This window comes from Opisthocomus hoazin, chromosome 8 (assembly GCF_030867145.1).
Source record: "Opisthocomus hoazin isolate bOpiHoa1 chromosome 8, bOpiHoa1.hap1, whole genome shotgun sequence".
In the NCBI taxonomy this organism is placed as follows: domain Eukaryota; kingdom Metazoa; phylum Chordata; class Aves; order Opisthocomiformes; family Opisthocomidae; genus Opisthocomus; species Opisthocomus hoazin.
The window spans coordinates 69,229,988-69,236,365 of NC_134421.1; positions in this window are offsets into that span (position 1 = coordinate 69,229,988).

Genomic DNA, 6,378 nt, shown 5'->3' on the forward strand with positions numbered 1-6,378 from the left:
GGCTTGCACATCTATTTGGCAATATATCCATTATTAAAAAAAAAAAAAAAAAAAGACCTTTACAAGCGCAATTATTTACTTAAATAAGATGCTTTTCTTTTTCAAGACAGATATAAGGCTGAGATGTCTCCCCCCCTCCTCCCCCCCCCCCCCCCCACTGGAAAGTATTTATGTTGAGAATTGCTTGATATTTAATAAGACACTGCCAAATTACATGTTTCTTTTTGAACCGCTATTTCAAAATGTTCAAATTAGCATTATTTTTGTTTTGCCATATTTCAGGAAAATTGAGGATTAAATAGCAGATTTTCCTGGAGAAGAGCTGCTGTTTCCTAAAACAGAGAAAACATTTTCTAAGATGGAAGAGCAAAAAAGGCATTTTCTTGAAGGGAACAGATTCTTTTCTAATGGGACTGCAACATAATTTTTTTTCATTATTTCTTAATAACCAGATATTCCAATAAGCTTAGTTGTAGAAGCAGTGACACGGGGTTTTTCCCACACATGGTACCGAACTGCTGAATCAGTGTTTCCCAGTGAAACTCTGCCTGACAGGCACTGCCAGCTTTTCTATTTTGAGCAGATATATCTGGGTTCTACATACAACCACTCTGACGTAGGGATCTATGTGCCTGCCTGCTTTGATTTCTCTCTCAGTGAATATCCTCCAGGAAAGATCTTCCTGTTCAACTCACCTTGAGCTGTCTGAAATTTCGGTTCAGATTTGGTGAAGTGGCGATCCAAGAGTCCTCCCACTTTTTTCCAGCTGAAACAAAAGTTTTACAGGGAAGGAAGGTGCCACTGCCTTATTCTCATCCCCTATTAGCTATGCACTAGCGCAGCTCCATCATCTTCATTGCAGTGATTTTTAGTGTACAGTTATACAAGCAATGACTAAGATGTAGCTAGGGTGTGAACTTTCAACTCATCATGTGCATCCTGAGCACTGCCTGCAACGCACGCAGTAAAATGTGAAGCAACTAAACTCTCTATAAAAGAGGGATGAGATACCTTGAGTGTGCAGTAGGATAAGTACATGTCAGTATGTAGATATGGTAGAGGAGTCATAGACTGTGAACTTATGTCCTCACTATTTCTCTGTGAGCCTGTATTCTGAGTCTGCACCAATGAAGCACTGGGTATTCCTGGATACAAAAGAATATTTTTGAGTTCCTAATACAAATTAAATATTCCTGAATACAAAATCACCAACAATAAAATCTGATAGCATTTTTTAAATCATCACAATGGGGAAAAATTGGTGATTCAAAGGATATAAACATAGATTTTTGCAACATTATTTATCTGGATAATAAATTCCAAAATCTTTCCTCTGCTTGTATTTCAGCTTGCCCTGAGACCGAAAAGCAATCTTGCTGCTAGTATCAAAATCCTGCTGCAGCAGGAAGGTGCTTGATGCATGTGAAGATGTGATTATCCATACGAAGGAGAGATCCTATAGCTGTGGTCATGCTGGGGTGGTGCGCTGACTCAACAAAACGTCCCCTGAGAATTTGACAGCTGCATGGCTTGCAGTTTCAGAAATCCAAGCATCTTTCTGGGTATTAGTCTGGAGGCTGTGGACAAGAAAGAAGCTGCAGAGCAGTGGATGAGGGATTAGCAAGTGCGCAGAGGTCACGGTATTAAACAATATGTAAACTTCACTGTTTAGGTCCTGCCACTGTAAACAGGGTTAGGAGTTGACCAGAGCTATTTTCCTCAATCTATGGTTGTCCTAGAGTCAGAATAGCAAATAATATTTGGTAGCTGACAGCAACAGCCCATGATCAGAAACTTGTTTTGTGAATACCTGTATGTCAAAGGCTGGTTAAAAAAGAGCTCATAACCTAAAAACAGCAGGCAGGCAGAGGTCGTGAACACGGGCAGATGTAATCCAAGTCATGTGCTCTACTCTGCTGAGTTTTGGGGAGAGGAAAATAGGTCTAATGCTTTCTATTTCTCTGCTCACTCCTCCCCATGAATCTGTGCTTGATTAAGGTGTAGGTAGGCCAGCTTTGTATATTTAGCTGAAGAAGTTTAAGGAGCTACTGTTTGCTGCAGCTTTTAGCTACACACTGCTGTGACTGCTGCTGAAAGAAAATACATGAGTGCTCCTAGTGCACTTCAGGACAAATTAGTGGTGGTTTAAGCAAAGGCAGCTGGGAACTTCAATTGCAGCTATTTCTGCTGTTGTGATGGTCTTAGTGGCACAGGGAGGGAGGGACCTGTGGCAGAGAGGGCTCACGTCACCGCCGTTTAACACAGGAATAGGTAAATGAAGTGGCTTTGCACTTTGCCATTGCTGAAGGTTGCCAGGCATGTGGAGCTCCAACTCACTGTTCAAGTCAAATTTATCTTCATCCAACAAGACAAATACACCCGACCCACACTAGTCCCCTTCAGTTCCCTTCATAGTTAATACAGAAATAGCTGATCTCTTTAGGGCCTTTCCTTCTTTGGTAAGATGAGACACATCACTGACGTTTCAACATCAGGCCAGTGACTATGAAGGGAATCCAGTCAGCCACATCGCACCTGGATTGCAGGCATCTCTAGTGAGTCCCTTCTTTCACCCTCTCCCCAGCGCGCTGCTGGGCACCATGGTGAGTCTGAGTGCAGAAGTGTGGACCTGCAGGAGGGCAAATGCGAGACCTGCTGAAAGATTTTTCCTTCTCGGACAAATTTATTGTAGCTTGCATCCCTTCACTGACCAAGCTGGATTAAGTCTCCATGACGGGAAGTCAGCAATGTAGATTTATTCAGACTTGTTAAAACGGTGGCACACATCCCAAGGAAGACAAATAGCCTTTTGTGAGATAATTTGCTAACACTGTTCCACCCTAACATGTATCTGTCCTGTTATCGCATGACTAATATGGACATAACCCTGTGCACTTTTATCTGACATCCATACGTATGTCAGCCTGATTTGTGTCTTGCTTGGTTGGGTGAAGAAGCCAATGGACTTGTGCCCAAGCAAAACCTGTTGAACTGAGATCAAAATCTGGTGTGTGTTTTTAATTCACTCCTCATACTTATTTGAAATAAGTGGCTTTAGTTCATAGGAATGTTTGCAGAAAGGCTGTATTTCATTTGGTCGTTTCTTTAAACATATGAAGAAGAATTCACAGAATACTCACTCACTGTCAACATTACAATAATTTCTGTTAGTCACATTGTTCTTTTGGTTAAAAGGATGATGGGCATCTGATCTGGAAAAAAATCTACCTGTGAGTAATCCTACACAGTGAGTAATGAATAGTGGATGAATCTTGTTCTTGTACCACTTTTTAAAGAATGCTATATATTTCTATAGCATTTTAATAACTAACCTGATGTAAATAATAATCTAATGTAAATAACATTATGACTCTCCCTGCAGTAGGGAAACTGAGGTGCAGGGCAAGCCAGTGTCTCTGGATGAGAAGTCCTGGATCCTAATTCAGCAAAACTTCTACTGAGCTTAAACAGAAGGCAAAGAGGCCTTTCCATTTCAGTACTAATGTGGCATTTGGGACATTTAATTCTAGCTGTGCCTTTGCCGCAGATTTCCTGTGTGCTTTTACCTTCTTTTGATGAACAGTAGGCAATAATGTTGCCTTTACAAACCACCTGCTTGGGCTGTGAGAGCTTCAGGGATGGGAAGGATTCTTTCTCAGGCACTTGACTAGCGCTTACCACAAACATGACCTACTCCTGCCTCTGCTCTCAATATCAGGGGACAGGCAGAAGATTTCCAAACAAATTTTGGATTCAAATGTAAGTTTTTTGATTGCTTCAGAACAGCTGATTTTCACAAAATCAGCCTCCTTGGAAGACGAATGCTTTTCCTTTCCAGCCCAGACCTGAAAACTTTTGATTGTGAAGTTTTGGACAGAGAGATCCACTCTCTCCATACAAACATCACATATTGTCACCTCTTTACAGTGAAATCCAGCCTCCAAAAAAGCATTAATTAAAATCTCACTCAATGGATAAACAGCCAGCTCCAGCTATATCCTAGACACAATTCCCAAAGGTACTTACCTCCTTTTCTTCGAAGCAAAACAAATCAAGACATCCCACAAATACTTATCAGTGTTTGTGCCTCAGTGGGAGATATTTGAGTCAGCTGGCATTTCTTTGCTATTTACCCACATGATTAGGACAGGCAGGTTTGTGTTGGTGTTGCGGTACCACCCTTCAGAGGATGATGGCTTTCCTTTTATGCTGGGGTGTCTCTGCTCTTGCAGGATAGCTTCTCTGCATTGACCTTGTTAGAGCTGATAGCACAATTCTATGTGAGAATCAGCTCTCTCTTCTGGCTTGTACAGGTGAAACTGCACAAGTAATTATCTCTTCTGATAAATAAATAAAAACTCTAAAACCATTAATGTGCTGCTTAAGGAAGCCAGAGATACGTGATTAGAAGTAGATCCTTGACCAAAGTGATGCAGCAGCTACTCAAAAGCAGTGATTTCTTCTAAGCATTATTAAAAAAGTAAATACATTCTGTCTTTTTATGACATTTAGTAGGGAATAAATCCATACCTTAGAAGCTACCTTCCTGCCGAGACCCATGAGTCTCTGCTTTCCCCCAACAAAGCTGAGGTTAGGTTAGAATTCTTCCATCCTTCCATCTTCTTCCCCTATCACAAAATGCTTTAATCAAAATAGAATGAAACTATATGAAGTTGTAACTATTTCTACCAGAAGAAAAAAAAGATATTGAATTTTGTACTGTAAGATTTTTATATTTGTTTCAAGATAAGTTCAAAATGCATTTTTATGACAGAACATTTTTTTTAAGAAAAAAATTATCTAAAACCAAAATTAAATGTTTTGATCCACATGAATCTTTTATCACCATTTTAGTTCCTGGAAAACTCTGAGAGAAAAACCGCTTTGTTGTGATTCAGAATAAGGACTAATTTCTGAATGCTGGAATTCCCCTGGGAGTGCAAACTGCAAGCACAGGGCAGCTCTAATCACAGCTTTCCCACTCACTGCCTCTGCAACTGGTATTGCAGTGGAAGTGGTAGAAACTACATGGCAATTCGATACAGAATCACTCTTGCCCTGTTACACACATCCCTCTTTCATGCCGATCTCTGCATTTTTGAAATGCTTATGTCAAGGTCCTTCTCATTTTCATTGCTATGTGCCTCCACAGTCTGCAATATCCACATGCTAGGAGAATCCCCAGTGAGTATGTCTCTTTACTTTTCAAAAATGACACTGCTAGTATTTAGTGGGAAGGAATAGGTGGCTTACAAAATAAAAAATTTTTCAAATCACAGAGTTTTTTTCATTCCTGACTATACAGTGTATTTTCTTAGCATTGCAATTATTTTCTTCCTATGATAACACCTTTTAACATTAAAAAAATATTTTAAACCCCTTTTTAAATCTGTTTGTGCTCCAGTGGAAAGAAAAAGGAAATCAAAGTTTGTCATTTCAATATCTAGGATATTTTAAGATCTAGTAAGACTCAGGTGGATTTTCCCTGGAATAGTAAGTTTGATGCTCACTCAGCAGTACGAATCAAAAGCAACCTTTCTGGTGGTCATTAGACCTCTTTCACCCACCCTTTTAAACAGATGTAAATCAAGAGTAAACAAACAAGCAAAGAAACAAAAAATCAGTGGCATTATTATTTGGAGAACTAATCCCGCTGAGTCTGCATTATTGCATAATTTGGCAGCAGTGACTGCTTTACCCATGGATGAAGAAATTTGTTAAGGCTGAGGCTGAGCAGAAGAGCTTATTTTTGGCATAGCATAAATCAGACAATGAGTCCTTCAAAACACCATTCACACTTCCCAATTACTCTACACTACAAGGTGACATGGGAATTTTCACTGTTCGTTATAAATCATTCCAGGAAGACAGTAAAAGGGCTGCAACTGGGGGAGCAGGAGAGGAAAATGCCAATTAATAGCTCAATTACTGTGAAATAAGTACTCTTAGTGGGTTGGCTTTGATGTAGTGAATAGATTCAGGTGCAGAGAAGTGGATTTAATTACAGTGCATAGATTAAGGTAGACATGGAGAAGAGATTTGCTCTGCAGAGTAACGTCTCAGTTCATTTCTGGTGCATTTTCATTTTAGCTTACTTTTTGGCTCTCCCAAATATACATCCATGTATACATATACACACACACACTATATACATGTTTTACCTTGATGCTTCTAGAAACAAAGTAGTGTAAAAAGTTGCTTGGAAAATTTCAGAGCACCTGCGACACAAATTTACAGTCTAACACAGCTGAGTTATTGCAAATTAACACATTTGTGGTCATCAGCTGTGACAAAGTCCTAAGATTTCAACTTAGTGGAGAGTAAGTTCACTTCACTTATTTTTAGATGTCTACATCCCACCTAATATTCCCGAGATCC